The sequence below is a fragment of the Procambarus clarkii genome, chromosome 92, assembly GCF_040958095.1.
Source record: "Procambarus clarkii isolate CNS0578487 chromosome 92, FALCON_Pclarkii_2.0, whole genome shotgun sequence".
In the NCBI taxonomy this organism is placed as follows: domain Eukaryota; kingdom Metazoa; phylum Arthropoda; class Malacostraca; order Decapoda; family Cambaridae; genus Procambarus; species Procambarus clarkii.
In genome coordinates, this window is record NC_091241.1 from 15,102,230 (window position 1) to 15,126,400 (window position 24,171).

The 24,171-nt window shown below is 50.2% G+C and overlaps 1 protein-coding gene across 1 annotated transcript in view; it reads left to right on the forward strand.

The window, feature by feature from the left end:
* Positions 1-24,171, forward strand: part of LOC123775002 (hypoxia-inducible factor 1-alpha) — a gene marked incomplete in the record, with an annotated part of 263,924 nt that overhangs the window by 230,439 nt on the left and 9,314 nt on the right.

Genomic DNA, 24,171 nt, shown 5'->3' on the forward strand with positions numbered 1-24,171 from the left:
ACAGAATGAGACACAGTGAGAGTGAGACACACAGTGAGAATGAGACACACAGGGAGAGTGAGAGACACGGAGAGTGAGAGAGACAGAGTGAGACACATTAAGAGTGAGAGACAGTGACTGAGATAGGGAGACGGGAGTGGGAGAGACAATGAGGAAGATAGGGAGGGAGCGGGGCAGGAGTCATGACCCGTGGGGAGTAAGGTCAAAGGTTAAGGCACACGTGGGGTCAAGGAAGGGGGGGGAGGCAAGAAGGCATTGGCGGAGTTAGACCTTAAAGCTGATGATGCACTGCCTTCGCTGAGGTGGGGGGGGAGGGGTGTACTCACCTAGTTGTGCCTGCGATGGTTGAGCTCTGGCTCTTTGGTCTCGCCTCTCAACTGTCAATCAACAGGTGTATAGATTCCTGAGCCTATTGGGCTCTATCATATCTACACTTGAAACTGTGTATGGAGTCAGCCTCCACCACATCACTGCCTAATGCATTCCATCTGTTAACTACTCTGACACTGAAAAAGTTCTTTCTAATATCTCTGTGGCTCATTTGGGCACTCAGTTTCCACCTGTGTCCCCGTGTGTGTGTGTGTGTGTGTGTGTGTGTGGTTCGTTGGTATGCGTGTGGTGTACTTGAAGGTACACCGCGTGTAGGAGGTGTAGAGCAGCAGTGGCACCCCGGCAGCATACCCTGGGTGCCACTCGTGGCCCTGGCACCACCACCAAGGACACCATGAGTGCCACTTAGCAACACTAGCCCAGAGAGGTGTCCGGCACTGTGACGTCACCCAGGCTATCACTGGCCACCCAATATAAATGTACTCGCCTTTTTCTTTATTCAACAATTGGCAGTTGACAAGTTATTCAACAATTGACAGTTGGCAAGTTATTCAACAATTGACAACTAGCAAGTTATTACATGATTTAATCAAATTAGTTTTGCGAAATACTCGACCAATAAATAATATTAAGAAAAATAATTTGTAATTCGACAACCAAAATCTATGTATAATAATTATATATTTTAGTTTAGAGTGTGAGATGTTGGCAGTTTATATTCTCTGGTTGCTTCCCTTCCTGTTGCTGCTCCGTCCTGCTTCTGCGCTGGCCCCGGGGTCTTGAGGTGGGTAGAGTGTAACTATGTATTACCTGGTTATTGATTGACAGCAGTCAATAACCAGCTAATATACACTTTGTGTATTGCTAGTAGCCAGCTGCTGGTCCTCATATCCCAGCTATCTAAACAAAGATTAAGCGCACCATATGACTACTTAAGACGTTTGAGGCCACTAGCGTCTGAGGTGACAAATGTTTCCGGTAATTGAGATGACAAACGTTTGACGGGACAAACGTTGACGTGATGAACGTTTGTCGTAACAAACGGTTCACAAAACTTTTAAAACTGAAGAAATTAGTTACTTTAAAGAATAAAGTGACATACTTTTTATGTGAGCAGTTAAAGATTGCCGCCAGAGACAAGATTATTGACCACCAGTTATACAGAGGTGGAGGGGGGGGGGGTAGAGAGGGGGTAGGGGGGGGGTTAAAGGTCAACATTGACGTGGCTGGACCCTTGTATTAGGGTGAGAGGGTGAGGGAGGGAAGGTGAGGGAAGGTGAGAGAGGGAGAGAGGGAGAGAGAGGAGTGAGAGTCGAGACTGGGGAGGGAGGGAGAGGCGAGAGAGTAGTAATAATTAGATATCAATACTTTTTTTTTTATTTATTTATTATGCGCCCTATACCCATCCCATGGGGGTCGGTGGACCCTATGCCCATCCCGTGACCTGTGGCTGGGCCGCCTCCCTCCCTCCCTCCTTACGGGGGGGGGGGGGAGGGGAGGGGTGAGGGGGGTACTGGTGGGTGATTGTAGACGGGGCATGAACACATGATCAAGGGTAAGGGGTGTAGCCCCTGCCAGGGGAGGCAGGTGTAGCCCCTGCCAGGGGAGGCAGGTGTAGCCCCTGCCAGGGGAGGCAGGTGTGGCACCAGCTACCCAAACTCCACCACTACACCTGCTAAATTTAGAAGAAAATTAAAGGTGTACTGTGTGTGTGTGTGTGTGTGTGTGTGTGTGTGTGTGTGTGTGTGTGTGTGTGTGTGGGTGGGTGTGTTTTTACTATTTGTATCTGCAGGATCAAGCTGTTAGCTCTTGGACCCCGCCTTTCTAACCGTGTGTTGTCTAGCGTATTTATTTTGTCTATCATATATCTTACATATTTCTGTTACACACACACACACTATCCACCTTACTGATAAGGTGGATAGACAGGTGTTGAGGGTAAAGCAACATAGCTCCTGGGGACATGGATAGGAACAGTCGAGGTGGCACAGTGGTAACACCTTCACCCCCGCGCCTGGCGAGCCATTAGTCCTGGCTAGGGAGGATTGACTGGGCGCTAATACTTAACTGTTCGCCTCTGTTCACCCAGCAGTAATTGGGTTCCTGGTTGTTAAGGATTGTATTCCAGGGTAAACCAGCGGGTATAGTTTAGCGTGAGGTGCGGGCACTACCCGCTCTCAACCTGTTAACAGGTGGGTACATGACTCCTCTACCCACCTGCATAGAAAATGGTAGTTAGTCCTGTACCCACCTGCATAGAAAATGGTACTTAGTCCTGTACTCACCTGCATAGAAAATGGTAGTTAGGTCAATTCATCACCGTTTGTATATGTGGTTTCTCGTTCCTGTAAATGATTATCGTGAAAGTCATATGAGTTCCTGTCAGCTGTGGTGTTGGCAGCTCTCTACATGTAAGGTAGGGAACCTACAGGTAAGGCTCCCTACAGGTAAGGCTACGAGGGGCCTCGTAGCCTGGTGGATAGCGCGCAGGACTCGTAATTCTGTGGCGCGGGTTCGATTCCCGCTCGAGACAGAAACAAATGGGCAAAGTTTCTTTCACCCTGAATGCCCCTGTTACCTAGCAGTAAATAGGTACCTGGGAGTTAGTCAGCTGTCACGGGCTGCTTCCTGGGGGTGGAGGCCTGGTCGAGGACCGGGCCGCGGGGACACTAAAGCCCCGAAATCATCTCAAGATAACCTCAAGAAGGTAAACCACTCTGGTAAGTCTGGTGGGAGTGAGGGGGCGCTCACAGCAGGGAGGAGGAGGAGGCAGGCAAGGAGTTATATGCTATCATGGGAAGACGACAAATATTACTGTGGGGTCATGTTTATGAGGGGGAGGGGAGGGTTGCTTGCTTGTCTGGCACTATCTCCCTTACCTAACATGCGGAAGGCCAGGCTTAGGGCGCTGTGTGCATGTTTGTCCACTCCTGTGAGGAGACCAACCCACTCCTGTGAGGAGACCAGCCCACTCCTGTGAGGCGACCAGCCCACTCCCGTGAGGATACCAGGCCACTCCTGTGAGGCGACCAGCCCACTCCTGTGAGGAGACCAGCCCACTCCTGTGAAGCGACCAGCCCACTCCTGTGAGGTGACCAGCCCACTCCTGTGAGGAGACCAGCCCACTCCTGTGAGGAGACCAGCCCACCAGACTGGCCCAGAGGACGCGCATAATACTGCCGTTGGTATTATTGTTGTAGGTGTTGAAAAGTACCACAGTTGAAGGTGTTGGTACACGTGTTGGAGTACAACATGTGTCAGGTGTCGAGCCATCGGCGCTGCCACTGTTTACACTCTGGAAAAACCATTCATTAGTCCTTTGTTGCTCTCTTTCATACTAATTTATTTTTCGTCGTCCTGCCTGGTGTAGGCGTGTGGTGCTGGCTGGCTCTCTCTCTCTCTCTCTGTCTCTCTTTTCCCTGCCCACCCAGCCACAAACTCATCTCACTACACCTCTACCACTCTTGTGGTAGAGGACTCCTAAGAGCTACCAGAGGTGCCCCGCTCCCCACACACAGGGTGTATACACAGAGTGTATACTCCTTTCTCGGTGAATGTATAACTGAAAGTTGACTTTAGTCCAGGATTATCTTGAGGGATAAAGTACACTTCCTGGTAAGTAAGGTGCCGTCATGGTGGCCGTAATGATTCCACGACCTTAAATCCAGGATTCTACCACAATACTCTTGTTACTCACTGGTGCTGTCCCGTCTTGAGTACTGCTTGGTACTCTCTTCCACCTCCAGAGCGAGAGAGATCTCTGAATTAGAGGGAATACGGAGAACATCTACGGCACGCGTAGACGACGATAAAACATTATTTTATCGTCGTCTATTGGATTATTGGAACCGTCTTAAAGCTCTCCAAATGTACTCTCTGGAAAGGGGACGAGGGAGAATATCAAATTATATGCAAGATACTGGAAGGCCGGGTCCCACATTTGTACAGTAGAATAACAACATACTGGAGCGAAAGGTATGGAAGGAAATGCAAAATAGAACCAGTGAGGATTAGAGGTGCCATAGGCACAATCAGAGAACACTGAACATCAGAGGTCCACAGCTGTTCGACAACCCCCCCCCCCCTTAGCAAGCATTAGAAATATTGCCGGAACAAAAGTGGATGTATTCAAGAGGCACTTAGATAAGTTCTTGCAAGAAGTGCCTGAACAACCAGGCTGTAGTGGATATGTGGGTCTGCGGGCCGCTGCAAGCAACAGCCTGTTGGACCAAGTTATCACAAGTCGAGCCTGGCCTCAGGCCGGGCTCGGGGAGTAGAAGAACTCCAGAGACCTCGCCAGGTAAGATCCAGGTATGCTCCAGTTGTGATGAACCAGCTATGGTCAAGCAGGTGCAGCGAACCAGCTGGGGTGAACCATCTAGGGGTTCCTGCTCTTTAACCGGACCAAAGTGTTAAGAGAGCTCAGATGTTCACTTCAAGTTCCCTATATCCAGCCGTCTCCTTTAACTGGGACGTGCAAACTTATCATTCAAGCGGTCCTTTTAAAAGAGCAGCTGGCTGGTAGGACCATGGATAAAGCGGAATGTGCTTTAAAGGGACGCTGATTTAACAGGGCCAGGGGGGGGGGAGGCGCCTCATAACAGTTCCTCTTTATTGTGAGGTGTAAGGTGATTGGCGGCGGCTTGTTGCTTGTTTAAGGTGTTCCCACGTGGTGCCTTAAAGTGTCTACCCCCCCCCCTCCCCCCACGCTGTCACTCTTCCCTTTGCCACTGTCTCGTGACCCCCCCCCCCCCCAGGATGGGCGTGGGGCGCTCAGTGTGGGCGTGTTGTAGACCTGGGAGGCTTTGGCCAGTTTACCACCGTGGGCTTCATATTGTGGCTCCGGGTTTTCGAAGCTCGTAAACTGTTAATGAATACACACAGCCAGCCGCCATGGCTGAGGGAAGATGTACAGGTTCCGTACGTGGCGGCGTGGGTGCTTGACTAGCACTGGCCCAAGGTACTAACTCGGTATGATGATATTCCCTTGGCTCAACATCTCACGGGACCACATTTTACGAGACCACGTCCCGTGGGTCTTAAGAGAGACCGTGATAGAGGTGTGATCAGTGGGAGAGACCGGCTGGGGTCTGGCCACTTGGGGCATGCTGCTGGCTGGGGCCACCTGGTAATTAGCGTACCCTCCCTGGCCTGTAGATACCCAGCTGCCATATCTGACATACCCAGCTGCCATATCTGACATACCTTGTACGGCCCCTGTCATGCCCAGGTGATCTGGTAGTAATTACCAACCATCACCAAACACTCAAACGACAAGGCCGACGGGTACTTATCAACTGGGTGCCAAGTCATGTGGGAATAATAGGAAATGACATTGCTGACGAAGCTGTAAAACTTGCGACTAAGAGAAGAAATGTAGACATTTGCATACCACAGAGTCTATCACAGATTAAGAAAGTAATTAGAAACAGAGCAATGCAAAAGATGTACAGTGACCACAACACAGCAGTTGCAACATCAGGATCTGCGGGTTGGTACAAGAATTCAACCAATTACGAACCACTTAGTTTGATGACAGGGAGCAGTAGAGCAACAGAAGTACACTTACATCGCATCAGGCTTGGATACCCATGTGCATGGGAAATAGGCTTACAGGTTCTGGAAGATGAAAGGAAATGTCAACACTGTGGAGAAATGCCCGACAGACCACTGGAACATTATCTAACACAGTGCACAGTTACAACCACAACAGACCACTGGAACATTATCTAACACAGTGCACAGTTACAAACCCATTAAGATTTCAACTTAGTTTCAACAGAGCAGTTGTTAAACACATATGGCAAAATCTTACAGAAGTGACCATACGAGTCATAAATACTCATACTCCGCCCAAGTAAAACAGAAACAAGCAACACTTAGTGGACCAGCCAGAGGCTTAGGGCCCTCCCAGTGGGCCAGCCAGAGGCTTAGGGCCCTCCCAGTGGGCCAGCCAGAGGCTTAGGGCCCTCCCAGTGGGCCAGCCAGAGGCTTAGGGCCCGCCCAGGAATATCCCTGCAAAAAATCACAACCTCCTTTATCCGGAGGCAACCATACCAATAACAACAGCAGCAGCAACAACAACAGCAGCAGCAGCAGCAGCAGCAATAACAGTATCAGCATCATCATCAGCAGCGACAACAGCAGCAGCAGCAGGCGAACATTCTCAGTAGCTGTCGCCCGTGACACTTAAAAACATCGCTAGATAATGTGGCAGGTGCGTGGGGCCGCAGTAACGAGGTTTGGGAGGCAACTTTTGGCACGGCGTGTGAGGAAGTACCTGGCACCCTTCACTGCCTTCCTGGGGTGTGAGGAAGTACCTGGCACCCCTCACTGCCTTCCTGGGGTGTGAGGAAGTACCTGGTACTCCTCACTGCCTTCCTGGGGTGTGAGGAAGTACCTGGCACCCCTCACTGCCTTCCTGGGGTGTGAGGAAGTACCTGGCACTCCTCACTGCCTTCCTGAGGTGTGAGGAAGTACCTGGCACTCCTCACTGCCTTCCTGAGGTGTGAGGAAGTACCTGGCACTCCTCACTGCCTTCCTGAGGTGTGAGGAAGTACCTGGCACTCCTCACTCCCCTCCTGAGGTGTGAGGAAGTACCTGGCACCCCTCACTGCCTTCCTGGGGTGTGAGGAAGTACCTGGCACCCCTCACTGCCTTCCTGGGGTGTGAGGAAGTACCTGGCACTCCTCACTGCCTTCCTGAGGTGTGAGGAAGTACCTGGCACTCCTCACTGCCTTCCTGAGGTGTGAGGAAGTACCTGGCACTCCTCACTGCCTTCCTGAGGTGTGAGGAAGTACCTGGCACTCCTCACTGCCTTCCTGAGGTGTGAGGAAGTACCTGGCACTCCTCACTGCCCTCCTGAGGTGTGAGGAAGTACCTGGCACCCCTCACTGCCTTCCTGGGGTGTGAAGAAGTACCTGGCACCCCTCACTGCCTTCCTGGGGTGTGAGGAAGTACCTGGCACCCCTCACTGCCTTCCTGGGGTGTGAGGAAGTACCTGGCACCCTTCACTGCCTTCCTGGGGTGTGAGGAAGTACCTGGCACCCTTCACTGCCTTCCTGAGGTGTGAGGAAGTACCTGGCATCTGGCATTCTGCAGGTGGTGGGTATTCTGCAGACCGTGCAGAATACCCACATTGAAAAGCAGAGGTGCAACAGGTACTCTGAGAGAGAACTATCAACATCAGAGGCCCGAGACTGTTCAACACGCTTCCACTACACATAAGGGACATAACTGGCCGACCCCTCAGTGTTCAAGAGAGAACTATCAACATCAGAGGCCCGAGACTGTTCAACACGCTTCCACTACACATAAGGGACATAACTGGCCGACCCCTCACAGTGTTCAAGAGAGAACTATCAACATCAGAGGCCCGAGACTGTTCAACACGCTTCCACTACACATAAGGGACATAACTGGCCGACCCCTCACAGTGTTCAAGAGAGAACTATCAACATCAGAGGCCCGAGACTGTTCAACACGCTTCCACTACACATAAGGGGCATAACTGGCCGACCCCTCACAGTGTTCAAGAGAGAACTATCAACATCAGAGGCCCGAGACTGTTCAACACGCTTCCACTACACATAAGGGACATAACTGGCCGACCCCTCACAGTGTTCAAGAGAGAACTATCAACATCAGAGGCCCGAGACTGTTCAACACGCTTCCACTACACATAAGGGACATAACTGGCCGACCCCTCACAGTGTTCAAGAGAGAACTCGATAAAGGATACCTGATCAACCAGGCTGTGACTCATACGTCAGGCTGGGAGCAGCCGCGTCCAACAGCCTGGTTGACCAGTCCAGCAACGAGGAGGCCTGGTCGAGGACCGGGCCGCGGGGTCGCTGAGCCCCGGAAATCACCTGAAGGTAACCAAGCATCGTTCCCTTCTACACTGACAATGTTTAATTTTCTGCTAGTCATTGTAATATGAGCTTCAGGCAGTTGAACCACCACTTCCCCGGTACCTCATTACCTCTCATTGTCTCGACTATTATATCATAGTCACATATACCAAATGTTCTTGTACAATGTGTGGTTATCTTCTTGACGTTATCTTGAGATGATTTCGCGGCTTTTTTTAGTGTCCCCGCGGCCCGGTCCTCGACCAGGCCTCCACCCCCAGGAAGCAGCCCGTGACAGCTGACTAACACCCAGGTACCTATTTTACTGCTAGGTAACAGGGGCATAGGGTGAAAGAAACTCTGCCCATTGTTTCTCGCCGGCGTCTAGGGTCGAACCCAGGACCACAGGATCACAAGTCCAGCGTGCTGTCCGCTCGGCCGACCGGCTCCCATATAGATAGAACTATGTATAGAAATATGTGTATAGAACATGTGCCACCAGCGTAGCATTATGGGCTGCTTCTAATGTCTTCAATATTTTGTCAAATTGATCAAGTTTAATACAAGAAAAACAAGATCTTTCTAATCAAAAGAAATGTGTTGACATGGATTGAATACCATTGTTTTCCATATTACTGGTAAGTCATGTGACCGGTGTGAGGCGTGGACCGGTAGAGCTCCGGTCAACTCTAGACCGCTGCTCTACAGGGTTCCCTGGGACGTGGGGCGGTGTCCCCAGCGTTTAGGGCCTGTGGGACGTCACGTGACCAGGCCTGGCCTCCATATACCGGGTGCGCCTCCTAATGGTATTGTGAACTTCTTTATCTTCCTGGAATCATTGTTGATAAACAGGTGGGGCTGGGAGACAGGTGGGGCGGGGAGACGACAGGTGGGGCTGGGAGACGACAGGTGGGGCGGGGAGACGACAGGTGGGGCGGGGAGACGACAGGTGGGGCGGGGAGACGACAGGTGGGGCGGGGAGACGACAGGTGGGGCGGGGAGACGACAGGTGGGGCGGGGAGACAGGTGGGGCGGGGAGACAGGTGGGGCGGGAACAGGAGGATGACGGGAGACACAAGCCAGGGCGACGGGAGGTCTTCGGATCGATGACCTAGTAACGTTTCCAGAGCCGGTGCTGCCGGTGGTGTATCCGGCCTCTGAGGGCGGTGGTGTATCCGGCCTCTGAGGGCGGTGGTGTATCCGGCCTCTGAGGGCGGTGGTGTATCCGGCCTCTGAGGGCGGTGGTGTATCCGGCCTCTGAGGGCGGTGGTGGGTGTAAGGGGTATAGAGGCAAGTGTAGGTGGGCACAAAGGGTTGATATAAGTGGGCATAGCGGCTGGCGATTGAGCTCCAGCTATCAGACCCGGCCAGTTAGTTATCGGTCTTCTGGTGGAGTGATATCCTTTTCCAGCTTGAGGTTAGTGGTGAACCTGCACTCTCTTGGGTCTCCACTCTGCAGGTGTGAGGTGTCGCCTGGTGCCCCTCACATACTATACTCTGCCTGTGTCACCTGGCACTGTATGTCGGTCGTGTCGACGTGTTCTCACCTATTGTCGTGCCTCAGTTCTTCCATCTTGAGGGAGTTGTTCCTAGTATCTCCTAGTTTAGTTTATTCCAGTCTTCTCCTTGCTAGAGCAGCATTTTCTCCTATTTCTACGCACTCTCGCACTGTTTATATTCACTGTAAACATTTCCTCCTTGTCAGTCTCTCTTAATTCTGTAAGGTGTTTGTCATGTCTTCCCTGTTTACCTCCTTCAGTCCTTCCTTGTACCTCTATCTCACGTAATTCACGGACAAGCCTCCTTGAAAACCTCTGAACCTTTTCAAGTTTTTTTTTTTAAGTGGAGGGACTCCATGACGAGGTTGCATATTATAGGACTGGTCTCACGTTGGTGCCGTGTAGGGTTTTGAATGTTTTCTTATGGAGGTTCCTTAATGCTGTGCATGTATTTGAAAGTTTCGAGCATGCCGCTGATGCTGACCCATTTATCTGGGTCTCTCGGGTAATACTTGCTGCTATATATTTTGTATCTGCTTTATGGTCATTTTCTTTATATTTGTTTTAGGGTTCTCGTTCTCCCTATTTTTATATCCTAACATTGACTGGTATTGAATTCTGCTAGCCATTAATCAAACCACCTTTGTAGCTTGCCTACATCATCTTCGAGTATTCTGCAGTTTTTTCTTCTGCTCTGACAATTATGCACAATCTTGGCCAGTACTACATTATGAGCCCAATAACACTATGGTCACATTTGTCCAAAGCTTTTCTGAAATCTGTGTACATTACATCAGTGTTTTGCTTGTCTTCCATGGCACCTCAGGCCATGTCACAGTGGTCTAGCAACTGTGAGAGGCAGGAGCGTCCTCTTCTGAGCTACGTACCCACAGCTACGAGAATTAAACTATCAGCATAGGTTAAGGAAACAATTTCACGCTCCCTAGAAGATAGAAGAATCAGTAGATATGATCACAACATTGAAGATACCGAGGGGAATATAAAAGGTGGGCAAGAAGAGCCTGTGTGAGTGATGAAAGTAGGAGGAGAGGATATAAGTGTGAGCTTGGTGTGCACAATTTTCTTTATATTTGTATATAATTTTATTTGTATAATAATTTATTTGTATAATAATTTATTTGTATTTTATTTGTATAATAATTTATATAATTTTCTTTATATTTATCGCAAAAGCTATAACTAGCAGCCTCCGGCGGCAACAATCAGAAGTGTCAGTGGGACACGTAAATGAGTGTAAGAAATGTGAGGAAGTTCTCCATCCGTGTACAAGTTGTCAACAAAGGGAATGCGTTGAAACAACAGGTTGTGGAAGCCACCTCTCCAAAAATTTGGTCCAGAATCAACAAGGAATTTGAATGTCAGGACAGTTTAATTTTAACGCAAAAGCTATAACAAGGCCCATCACTGAAGGTATATCAAAGCACTTGAGACTGATCGGTATAGCGACGACCTTGCTTCTTGCATGGTCGGTGTTCAATCCCTCATAGTCCAACTCGCTGGACACTTTCCTTACTCCGTTTCCATGTCACAGCTCTTCCTGATATCCAAGTGTTATATAGGTTAGCACTTTATAGTAATTACTTTCGCCTGGAATACTGCTCTGGTGGAGTCCCCCAATCCTGCCACTTACCCGTGGCAGGCTTGGGCACTCCACTTATATAGTTCTCCATCTTGAAACCTTCTCTCTGACTGTGGCTGTGTTGTATCCATCAGGTACTCCCTTACCCAGTTTGTAGTGTTGCCAGGTACCCCGGCCTGCCTCGCCACCTTGTTCACCACTCTTTACTGACCAACACTAGCAGAGGATTTTTTTGACAATGTAGGAAAGTACTGTACATTCTCCCCAGCCATCTTTCTCTTTCCTGTCTTAGTAACATTGTCATAGAACTCCATCAAGTTTGTCAGTCACTTTTCCTTTTTAAATATCCATGATTCTCTTGTTACAAAGTTTATCAACTATTCTTGATTACTGTCAATAAGACTTTTCTCAGAATATATATCAAAGACTCGTGTCTGTAACTTAGTTCCTCCTGCCTGTCTCTTTTTTAATATTGGAATTACATTTGTCATTTCCCAGTATTCTGGGAGCTCTCCTGTTTGTTTTATGTATAATGTTCGGTATTAGGTGATAAAGTGAGTGATGAGCCTCCTTCAGGAGCTGTGGCGACATTGTCTTCTGGTATTGTCTCGTCCAGTTCCTCCAGGCTTGTCTTTACCTCTTCTACAGTGACCAATGTGTTATCCAGTGTTTCTTCTGGCCTTTTATCTCGCCCCATTGGTCTCCACGGTGGTTCTTTTGGTGATGGTGAGAGTGGTCTTGGAGGAGGATATTGTGGGAGTGATGATGGAGGTGGTGGTGTTGATCTATCAGTGACTAGGGGATAGTGAGGTGTAGCTCTTTTTGTCCAGATTACTGGCCTTGTTGTATTGTTGGTGGGAGTGGTGGTGATAGTGGTGGTGGTGGTGGTGGTGGTAGTTTGACCGAGTTGCGTGGTGGTGGCGGGCGAGGCATCAGTCAGGTGGCGGCCGTGGTGGAGGGAGGAGGTACTGTGGCAGAGCTCCGCCAACCGTCGACACCCGCACCACAGGCCGGGCGGGTCGTCTGCCACAGTGAGACCAGCCACACCACAGTTCACACACCACAGTACTCACCGCGGGTACTCCCTCCCACTACTGTCGTCTCAGCGTGGTGACGGTGTGGAAGGGACCCGGAAGGACAGGCAGAGTTCTTAGTGCTTGGAGTCACATCTGAGTGCGGTTTGGGTGGCGTGTGTGTGTAGGGGTGTGTTAGTGTAGTCTGTGTAAAGTGTCCAAGTGGCGAGAGTGTAACTTGGAGCTTTTGTAGTGGGAGTGTTGACACCGTCAGTGCCTCCGTCGCCAGCCACCTCCTACAGTCTCCCAGGTGGGTAGTGACACCCTTGTTCACTGTGACTGTGATGTGCTTCCCTCACTCCCTCCGTGTAGCGTCTCTCACCACCCTAGCAACACCAGCACCAGCAGTAGACACCCTACAGGAGTGTAATGTCATACTAACCGCCGGTATACACCAGCACTACAGACGTCTCCAGCTTGACCCAAGTTAACATACACCATTACAACCCCTGTCTGTCCACCCGAGCACTGGAGGTTGTGCAGTGAACAACCTCAGGTATACTGTCTGTTCTGAACCAGTGGTGGGTAGGTGGCCCTCTACCACTGGCCTGATGGTGGGTAGGTGGCCCTCTACCACTGGCCTGATGGTGGGTAGGTGGCCCTCTACCACTGGTCTGATGGTGGGTAGGTGGCCCTCTACCACTGGTCTGATGGTGGGTAGGTGGCCCTCTACCACTGGTCTGATGGTGGGTAGGTGGCCCTCTACCACTGGTCTGATGGTGGGTAGGTGGCCCTCTACCACTGGTCTGATGGTGGGTAGGTGGCCCTCTACCACTGGCCTGATGGTGGGTAGGTGGCCCTCTACCACTGGTCTGATGGTGGGTAGGTGGCCCTCTACCACTGGTCTGATGGTGGGTAGGTGGCCCTCTACCACTGGTCTGATGGTGGGTAGGTGGCCCTCTACCACTGGCCTGATGGTGGGTAGGTGGCCCTCTACCACTGGTCTGATGGTGGGTAGGTGGCCCTCTACCACTCGTCTGATGGTGGGTAGGTGGCCCTCTACCACTGGCCTGATGGTGGGTAGGTGGCCCTCTACCACTGGTCTGATGGTGGGTAGGTGGCCCTCTACCACTGGTCTGATGGTGGGTAGGTGGCCCTCTACCACTGGTCTGATGGTGGGTAGGTGGCCCTCTACCACTGGTCTGATGGTGGGTAGGTGGCCCTCTACCACTGGTCTGATGGTGGGTAGGTGGCCCTCTACCACTGGCCTGATGGTGGGTAGGTGGCCCTCTACCACTGGTCTGATGGTGGGTAGGTGGCCCTCTACCACTGGTCTGATGGTGGGTAGGTGGCCCTCTACCACTGGCCTGATGGTGGGTAGGTGGCCCTCTACCACTGGCCTGATGGTAGGTGGCCCTCTACCACTGGTCTGATGGTGGGTAGGTGGCCCTCTACCACTGGTCTGATGGTGGGTAGGTGGCCCTCTACCACTGGCCTGATGGTGGGTAGGTGGCCCTCTACCACTGGACTGATGGTGGGTAGGTGGCCCTCTACCACTGGTCTGATGGTGGGTAGGTGGCCCTCTACCACTGGTCTGATGGTGGGTAGGTGGCCCTCTACCACTGGTCGGATGGTGGGTAGGTGGCCCTCTACCACTGGTCTGATGGTGGGTAGGTGGCCCTCTACCACTGGCCTGATGGTGGGTAGGTGGCCCTCTACCACTGGCCTGATGGTGGGTAGGTGGCCCTCTACCACTGGTCTGATGGTGGGTAGGTGGCCCTCTACCACTGGCCTGATGGTGGGTAGGTGGCCCTCTACCACTGGCCTGATGGTGGGTAGGTGGCCCTCTACCACTGGTCTGATGGTGGGTAGGTGGCCCTCTACCACTGGTCTGATGGTGGGTAGGTGGCCCTCTACCACTGGCCTGATGGTGGGTAGGTGGCCCTCTACCACTGGACTTACTTATAATGACATAGAAACAAACTTGAGGTAATCGTCAGGATAATTTTGATAATTTAAGTGTCTCTCACAAGACAAATATGGCTGCCAAGGCGTGTTTGTGCACTGTAAACTGACAGTCGGGACCGGAGGGCAGCAATACACTAACAGCAGACCCATGAGCTACTGCTGCTGCTGCTGCTGCTGGGCTTAAAGGCCTAGCAACCTCCGTGGCGTCTCATAATCCACACTATCATGTCTTTGCCTGGCGCTAGGTATCATTTCATTTATTTAATAGCATATTGTTTCCTGTATGGAGTTGGAGTTCTTAACGATCCCTTTCTAGATGCAATTGTCAGGGGTGAACATCAGGTGCAACACCTTGTCAATTAAAAGGCTAAATTCATGTGTTGGTTGCTTTGTAAGGTTATCTTGAGATGATTTCGGGGTTTAGCGTCCCCGCGGCCCGGTCCTCGACCAGACCTCCTATTGTTACACCCCCCCAGGAAGTAGCCCGTAGCAGCTGTCTGGAAAGACTGACATCTTTCATCAGACAGACACATCAGAAAGTCAACACCAGCAATCAACAGCCAATTAATGCACAACTATGTTCTACCCACTTCAAGACCCCGAACCAATATGGCAACCCGTTCTCGCACTTTCTTACAGTCAATATTGACTTATTAAATACGTGCATATGTCACATGCTAAACATACTAGTTTACCTTGAAAAGCTTCATAGAAAACACCGACCTTACCTAACCTTCTTAGTATGTTAAGATAAGCATCTTATTGCTTCATAATTACAATTATTACTTATTATAGGTATGGGTTAAGTAATAATATAACTTATTATAGGTATATGTTAAGTAATAATTGTAATTACGAAGCAATAAGATGCTTATCTTAACATACTAAGAAGGTTAGGTAAGGTCGGTGTTTTCTATGAAGCTTTTCAAGGTAAACTAGTATGTTTAGCATGTGACATATGCACGTATTTAATAAGTCAATATTGACTGTAAGAAAGTGCGAGAACGGGTTGAATATAGAAGCAGCAAGAGGAAGTATGGGCCAATAGGCCTTCTGCAGTTACTTCCATTCTTATGTTCTCATTCCCATTGTTTCGTGTTCTCTCTTCTCTTTCACCTCACCCAGAACTTTTGTGCCATATCACCTCACCCTAAACGAGTAGAAGTATGATTGTATTTTGTGTGTAAATTAAGTCTTTGAAAATGTAATAAGGAATTACGAAACGCGTTCAGGCATCAGACCAGGAATAAAAAGAATGAATTTTGGAGAGTTACTTTACCAATTACTCCCGACACTGATGAAGAACGTAAGAAATATTGAGAAGATTCGTGTTAGAATGATTAATCTTACCCTTTCCCTCATATTCAACAATATATATATATATATATATATATATATATATATATATATATATATATATATATATATATATAAAATATAATATAATATTGGTGTATACTGGCAGCAGGTTATCTTGTCTCACTGAATATGACAGCATATTCTGTATTAACTATCGTCTGGTTTAGGGCTTCTATCCCTCTAAGAGTCTAACTAGTATTCTTGCATCAGGGTTTAGTTGGAAGAACAGTTCTCCAAAACTCGTGTTCGATTTTCAAAGTGAAGAAAAAGAAGGTAATAGCTATAGAGTGTATTACACTTATTATACAATTGAATAATAAGTGTAATACAATCTATAGTTATTTACTTTTTTCTTCAAGCAACAGCCTGGTGAACCAAACTCTCACACGTCAAGGCCGGGCTCGGGGAGTAGAAGAACTCCCAGAACCCCATCAAGCATAGCATGGGAGAGGTCCCCTCTTCATGTAGGGGAATACATCCTTGTTTGAGAGGAGCGGGCCCTCTGGGATGAGAGGATGCGTCCTCCCTACACCTCCCATCGTGACTGGACAGCCGCCAGGTGCCAACATCCAGTATGGCGGCTCCGCCATTGTGCACCCCATCCTACCTGAGGTGGTCGTGGCCACAAGTGACAATTCCATGTTAAGGATTGCCTCGTCAAGGCCGCCTTAGCTGCGTGTGTCAGCCACTGGAGGCTGAGCGCATCTTGGCGGCCGCACAAGACAATAACTGGACACAGTGGGAGTGTGAGCGGTGAACACAGTGTTGAGAAAGGCTTCCCCTTCACGGCAGTAACAGTGCCGGGAGCTGTGACACGCACAACCCCTCAGTTTGAATAGGCAAATTGAGTGGTGCTGGTTTTGGGTGTGTTGACCTCGGGTGGTGGCAGCAGTTGTGCTTATTGTGTTCTACCACAGACGTGGCCAAGTGGCCACAGTTATACAGTGACAAGCAGCATATAAAGATTTTATTGTGCCCTCCATGGACAGTGATAGAGATCTGACAGAGAACATAGTGAGCGCCAGAACCTCAGGTGATTGTAGTGTGTTGACAATGGTAATGTCTGTACATTCCCCTGTCTTGCAGACACAGTTAAAGGTCTGTGCTGCTATAAATAGTGTGGTGGGTTATTGAGCACTCATCCCCTGAAGGTGACTGATGGCCGGAGTGACGCCAGGAGTGTGTTGACAGTGGGGGAAGGGGGCACTTGTGCACCTCTCCCAGGCTCGGCAGTGAGTGCACTCTGTTACTCAAGTAACTCTTGTAAGTTGGTCGTCCTCGTTCCGGATTTTCAAAGCTATTATAAGATTGGCAACCATTGCTATGGTGCTCGTGGCATCATGGTTATTTTTATGTTTTCAAGTCGTCTGAATTTCAATTTCCACTCGTGTTATCTTCTGTCAACGTCAACTCTTGACAGTGGTTGCTCTGTCCACCCCATTACTCTGTCCACCCCATTACTCTGTCCACCCCATTACTCTCTCCTCCAGATATTTGTCCATGTCCGCTGTCACTGCTGGCGGGGGGGGGGGGGGGGGGGCACTGTTTCCGCAAGTGCTGTAGGAAAATAGGTGTTGTGCTTCACCTGTGTGTGCTGAGGGATGAGCTTCAGCTCTCAGGTGTGTCCACCTTGACTGCTGCACAGGTTCCTTCACCTTGACTGCTGCACAGGTTCCTCCACCTTGACTGCTGCACAGGTTCCTCCACCTTGACTGCTGCACAGGTTCCTCCACCTTGACTGCTGCACAGGTTCCTCCACCTTGACTGCTGCACAGGTTCCTCCACCTTGACTACTGCACAGGTTCCTCCACCTTGACTACTGCACAGGTTCCTCCACCTTGACTACTGCACAGGTTCCTCCACCTTGACTGCTGCACAGGTTCCTCCACCTTGACTGCTGCACAGGTTCCTCCACCTTGACTACTGCACAGGTTCCTCCACCTTGACTACTGCACAGGTTCCTCCACCTTGACTGCTGCACAGGTTCCTCCACCTTGACTACTGCACAGGTTCCTCCTCGCGTCTTAGATAAAGGAACAAATAGAATGCACTAACAGTAATAAAGTTACTTATAATGTGTGGGTATATTTGAGCACTGTGTTTCCTCGTGTGTTCTTGTCTCTGCAGTTGCTCCACTCTTACAGTGACATGTGGTTTAGTTCATTTAATGTTTCCTCGTAACTTACACCTCTCCACTCCGGAACTACTTACATGGTATGCCTTTGGACTCAAGCTTCGTGCTGTGTTTAACGAACTAAGAATACGACGCTGGCGTTACATATTCCTGAACTGGTCTGACATATGTGGTATACAAGATCCTGAACGACTCCTTAAGATTCTTAGAGGCAGTTCTTGTGTGTCAATATTTTTCTTGTATATCTTTCACCTTGAAGGGGAGCCGGTCGGCCGAGCGGACAGCACGCTGGACTTGTGATCCTGTGGTCCTGGGTTCGATCCCAGGCGCCGGCGAGAAACAATGGGCAGAGTTTCTTTCATCCTATGCCCCTATTACCTAGCAGTAATATAGGTACCTGGGTGTTAGTCAGCTGTCACGGGCTGCTTCCTGGGGGTGGAGGCCTGGTCGAGGACCGGGCCGCGGGGACACTAAAGCCCCGAAATCATCTCGAGATAACCTCAAGATAGCCGAGTCGAGGCACCCTCCCCCCCTCACCCACCCACACACACACACACATCTGTACACCAGTTGATTGACAGTTGAGAGGCGGGACCAAAGAGCCAAAGCTCAACCCCCGCAAGCACAATTAGGTGAGTAACCACCCACAGACCCACTCCACACGCGAGGGAGTAAAACTGTGGCAAACACTCCACAACAGTTGAATTAATGTCACTCAATTTTTTATTTAGAAAGTTCCATCCCGTCAAACTCACAACCTGACTGCAATATTGGTTTTCCGTCGGAGCAACGTTGCTGTTACATCATACCATGAGGTCTAGGCCAACATCATACCATGAGGTCTAGACCAACATCATACCATGAGGCCTAGGCCAACATCATACCATGAGGTCTAGGCCAACATCATACCATGAGGTCTAGGCCAACATCATACCATGAGGTCTAGGCCAACATCATACCATGAGGTCTAGGCCAACATCATACCATGAGGTCTAGGCCAACATCATACCATGAGGTCTAGGCCAACATCATACCATGAGGTCTAGGCCAACATCATACCATGAGGTCTAGGCCAACATCATACCATGAGGTCTAGGCCAACATCATACCATGAGGTCTAGGCCAACATCATACCATGAGGTCTAGGCCAACATCATACCATGAGGTCTAGGCCAACATCATACCATGAGGTCTAGGCCAACATCATACCATGAGGTCTAGGCCAACATCATACCATGAGGTCTAGGCCAACATCATACCATGAGGTCTAGGCCAACATCATACCATGAGGTCTAGGCCAACATCATACCATGAGGTCTAGGCCAACATCATACCATGAGGTCTAGGCCAACATCATACCATGAGGTCTAGGCCAACATCATACCATGAGGTCTAGGCCAACATCATACCATGAGGTCTAGGCCAACATCATACCATGAGGTCTAGGCCAACATCATACCATGAGGTCTAGGCCAACATCATACCATGAGGTCTAGGCCAACATCATACCATGAGGCCTAGGCCAACATCATACCATGAGGTCTAGGCCAACATCATACCATGAGGTCTAGGCCAACATCATACCATGAGGTCTAGGCCAACATCATACCATGAGGTCTAGGCCAACATCATACCATGAGGTCTAGGCCAACATCATACCATGAGGTCTAGGCCAACATCATACCATGAGGTCTAGGCCAACATCATACCATGAGGTCTAGGCCAACATCATACCATGAGGTCTAGGCCAACATCATACCATGAGGTCTAGGCCAACACCACACCATGAGGTCTAGGCCAACACCACACCATGAGGTCTAGGCCAACACCACACCATGAGGTCTAGGCCAACACCACACCATGAGGTCTAGGCCAACACCACACCATGAGGTCTAGGCCAACACCACACCATGAGGTCTAGGCCAACACCACACCATGAGGTCTAGGTCAACACCACACCATGAGGTCTAGGCCAACACCACACCATGAGGTCTAGGCCAACACCACACCATGAGGTCTAGGCCAACATCACACCATGAGGTCTAGGCCAACATCACACCATGAGGTCTAGGCCAACATCACACCATGAGGTCTAGGCCAACATCACACCATGAGGTCTAGGCCAACATCACACCATGAGGTCTAGGCCAACATCACACCATGAGGTCTAGGCCAACATCACACCATGAGGTCTAGGCCAACATCACACCATGAGGTCTAGGCCAACATCACACCATGAGGTCTAGGCCAACATCACACCATGAGGTCTAGGCCAACATCACACCATGAGGTCTAGGCCAACACCACACCATGAGGTCTAGGCCAACACCACACCATGAGGTCTAGGCCAACACCACACCATGAGGTCTAGGCCAACACCACACCATGAGGTCTAGGCCAACACCACACCATGAGGTCTAGGCCAACACCACACCATGAGGTCTAGGCCAACACCACACCATGAGGTCTAGGCCAACACCACACCATGAGGTCTAGGCCAACACCACACCATGAGGTCTAGGCCAACACCACACCATGAGGTCTAGGCCAACACCACACCATGAGGTCTAGGCCAACACCACACCATGAGGTCTAGGCCAACACCACACCATGAGGTCTAGGCCAACACCACACCATGAGGTCTAGGCCAACACCACACCATGAGGTCTAGGCCAACACCACACCATGAGGTCTAGGCCAACACCACACCATGAGGTCTAGGCCAACATCACACCATGAGGTCTAGGCCAACATCACACCATGAGGTCTAGGCCAACATCACACCATGAGGTCTAGGCCAACATCACACCATGAGGTCTAGGCCAACATCACACCATGAGGTCTAGGCCAACATCACACCATGAGGTCTAGGCCAACATCACACCATGAGGTCTAGGCCAACATCACACCATGAGGTCTAGGCCAACATCACACCATGAGGTCTAGGCCAACATCACACCATGAGGTCTAGGCCAACATCACACCATGAGGTCTAGGCCAACATCACACCATGAGGTCTAGGCCAACATCACACCATGAGGTCTAGGCCAACATCACACCATGAGGTCTAGGCCAACATCACACCATGAGGTCTAGGCCAACATCACACCATGAGGTCTAGGCCAACATCACACCATGAGGTCTAGGCCAACATCACACCATGAGGTCTAGGCCAACATCACACCATGAGGTCTAGGCCAACATCACACCATGAGGTCTAGGCCAACATCACACCATGAGGTCTAGGCCAACATCACACCATGAGGTCTAGGCCAACATCATACCATGAGGTCTTGGACCGGAGAGTCCAGCAGAGTGGGTCTGGACCGGACCGTCTGAGATGGTCTCACAACACGCACCAACACTGGCTCGGACTCTAATTATTGCTAGTGTGTGTATTGTGTGTGGGGGGTGGGTGACGAGTGTACCCCCCTCGTGTGTGGGGTGATGGGTCCCCCCTCCCCCTGTAACTCCCCCTCCGTGAGTGCACCCACTGATGAGTGCCCACATGTCCTCTCATTACCTATAGTCTCCCTCCCATGCGAGGTGCACTTGTAATTAACTTGTCAATATTGGTGATTAAAAGCTCTCTCACACACGCAACAGGGTGTGCAGGAGGGGTGAGTGCGTGCACGGACTCGCACAAACAAACACGCACGCACGCACTCACTGACGGCTGAGTGGGGACACAAATACCGAAACACTGACTTGGGGCCTGACGGCTGAGTGGACAGCGCTCGGGGTTCGTAGTCGTAGGGTTCGGTGATCAATCCCCGGTGGAGGCGGAAACAAATGGGCAAAGTTTTTCACCCTGATTGGTCTGCTCACTTAGCAGTAAATAGGTACCGGGGAGTTAGACAGCTGTTACGAGCTGCTTCCTGGAGATTGTGTGTGTGGTACTCACACACATGGTGGATGGTGTGCAACTGGTACTCTGAGAGAGAACTATCAACATCAGAGGCCCGAGACTGTTCAACACGCTTCCACTACACATAAGGGACATAACTGACCGACCCCTCACAGTGTTCAAGAGAGAACTATCAACATCAGAGGCCCGAGACTGTTCAACACACTTCCACTACACATAAGGGACATAACTGGCCGACCCCTCACAGTGTTCAAGAGAGAACTATCAACATCAGAGGCCCGAGACTGTTCAACACACTTCCACTACACATAAGGGACATAACTGGCCGACCCCTCACAGTGTTCAAGAGAGAACTATCAACATCAGAGGCCCGAGACTGTTCAACACTTCCACTACACATAAGGGACATAACTGGCCGACCCCTCACAGTGTTCAAGAGAGAACTATCAACATCAGAGGCCCGAGACTGTTCAACACGCTTCCACTACACATAAGGGGCATAACTGGCCGACCCCTCACAGTGTTCAAGAGAGAACTATCAACATCAGAGGCCCGAGACTGTTCAACACGCTTCCACTACACATAAGGGGCATAACTGGCAACCCCTCACAGTGTTCAAGAGAGAACTGGATAAGCACCTCCAAAGGATACCTGATCAACCAGGCTGTGACTCATACGTCAGGCTGCGAGCAGCCGCGTCCAACAGCCTGGTTGATCAGTCCGGCAACGAGGAGGCCTGGTCGACGACCGGGCCGCGGGGACGCTAAGCCCCGGAAGCACCTCAAGGTAACCTCAAGTTGGGGGAGGGGGGGGGGGGAAGGGATCAGTCGATTGATTGACAGTTAAGAGGCGGGCCCAAAGAGCCATAGCTCAACTCCAGCAAGCACAACTAGGTGAGTATACTCACGCGCGCACTAACACATACACACATACACACACACACACACACACACACACACACACACACACACACACACACACACACACACACACACACACACACACACACACACACACACACACTTGTACACGCACGCACACGCACGCACAGGCCTCAATATAGGCGTCATGTGACCCAGATTTATTAAGGCTTAAGGAATGACACGTTCTGCAAATTTCATTTGGGTATGAATGCTAATTTTGGTTCAAACGTAAAGTTTAATATACCATATTTGACCGACCCATCTGCCACCACCACCTACCACCACCTACCACCACTACCACCACTACCACCACTACCACCACCTGCCACCACCACCACTACCACCACCACTACCACCACCACTACCACCACTACCACCACCTGCCACCACTACCACCACTACCACCACCACCACTACCACCACCACTACCACCACTACCACCACCTGCCACCACTACCACCTACCACCACCACCACCTGCCACCACCACCACCTACCACCACCTGCCACCACCTGCCACCTACCACCACCTGCCACCACCACCTGCCACCACCACCACCTACCACCACCTGCCACCACCTGCCACCACCTGCCACCACCACCATCACCACCTACCACCACCTACCACCACCTACCACCACCTACCACCACCTGCCACCACTGCACAACACACACTCGCCCGTTAATCTTCTCACATTATACACACATTTCTTAAGACGTATTTGTCTTAAGAGGAATTTCCTTGTTAACAGATTTACGAAGCTGTTATATTTTAATCTTGTAAACTAATGAGGCTGTTTTTGTTGTTGTTGTTGTTGTTGTAGCGGCTCCCGCACCACCACCCATCACCTGGGGGGGGGGGTGGGAGTCGAACCCTGAGGAGGGGCATGGGGGTACAGAGCCAGACCCCCCCCCCCCTCTATGGCTTTCGTAGTGGGGTTGTGAAAGTTGTTGATTAATGTGGTGGTGTTGGGTGTGTTGGCACCCCTCCACCCCCCCCCCCTGGCTCACAAACACTCACATGCCCATGCCACCCCCCCCCCCCTCGTCCCCCTCCCCCCCCCCCCACACACACAAACCTCCCTATTCAACACGGGGCCGCAGCCCGTCTTGCAACCCGTTCTCGCACTTGCTTTCGGTCAATATTGGCTTATTTAATAAGTGCATATGTGACATACTAATTGATTGTGAATATTTTAGTTTACCTTGAAAAGCTTCATAGAAAACACCCGACCTCACCTAACCTTCTTAGTATGTTAACATAAGCATCTTATTGCTTCTTATTTACAATTATTACTTAACCTATCAACGGTATAGGTTAAGTAATAATTGTAATTAAGAAGCAATAAGATGCTTATCTTAACATACTAAGAAGGTTAGGTGAGGTCGGTGTTTTCTATGACGCTGTGTGTTTTTATGTGCGTCCTCACAAACAATGGTTAAATGGTTGTTAATTAAGCCGTCTACCCTTCGGTTTACACAGGGGAAACATTTATTATCCACAGCGGTTTACCTTCGACTTCCCGTGTTCCAGTGACACTTGGGATCACAAATAATTATCACCAGAACTCAAGCACCGAACTCTACTATTCTAGTCCTAACTGTATTGAAAAAAGTTATTAATT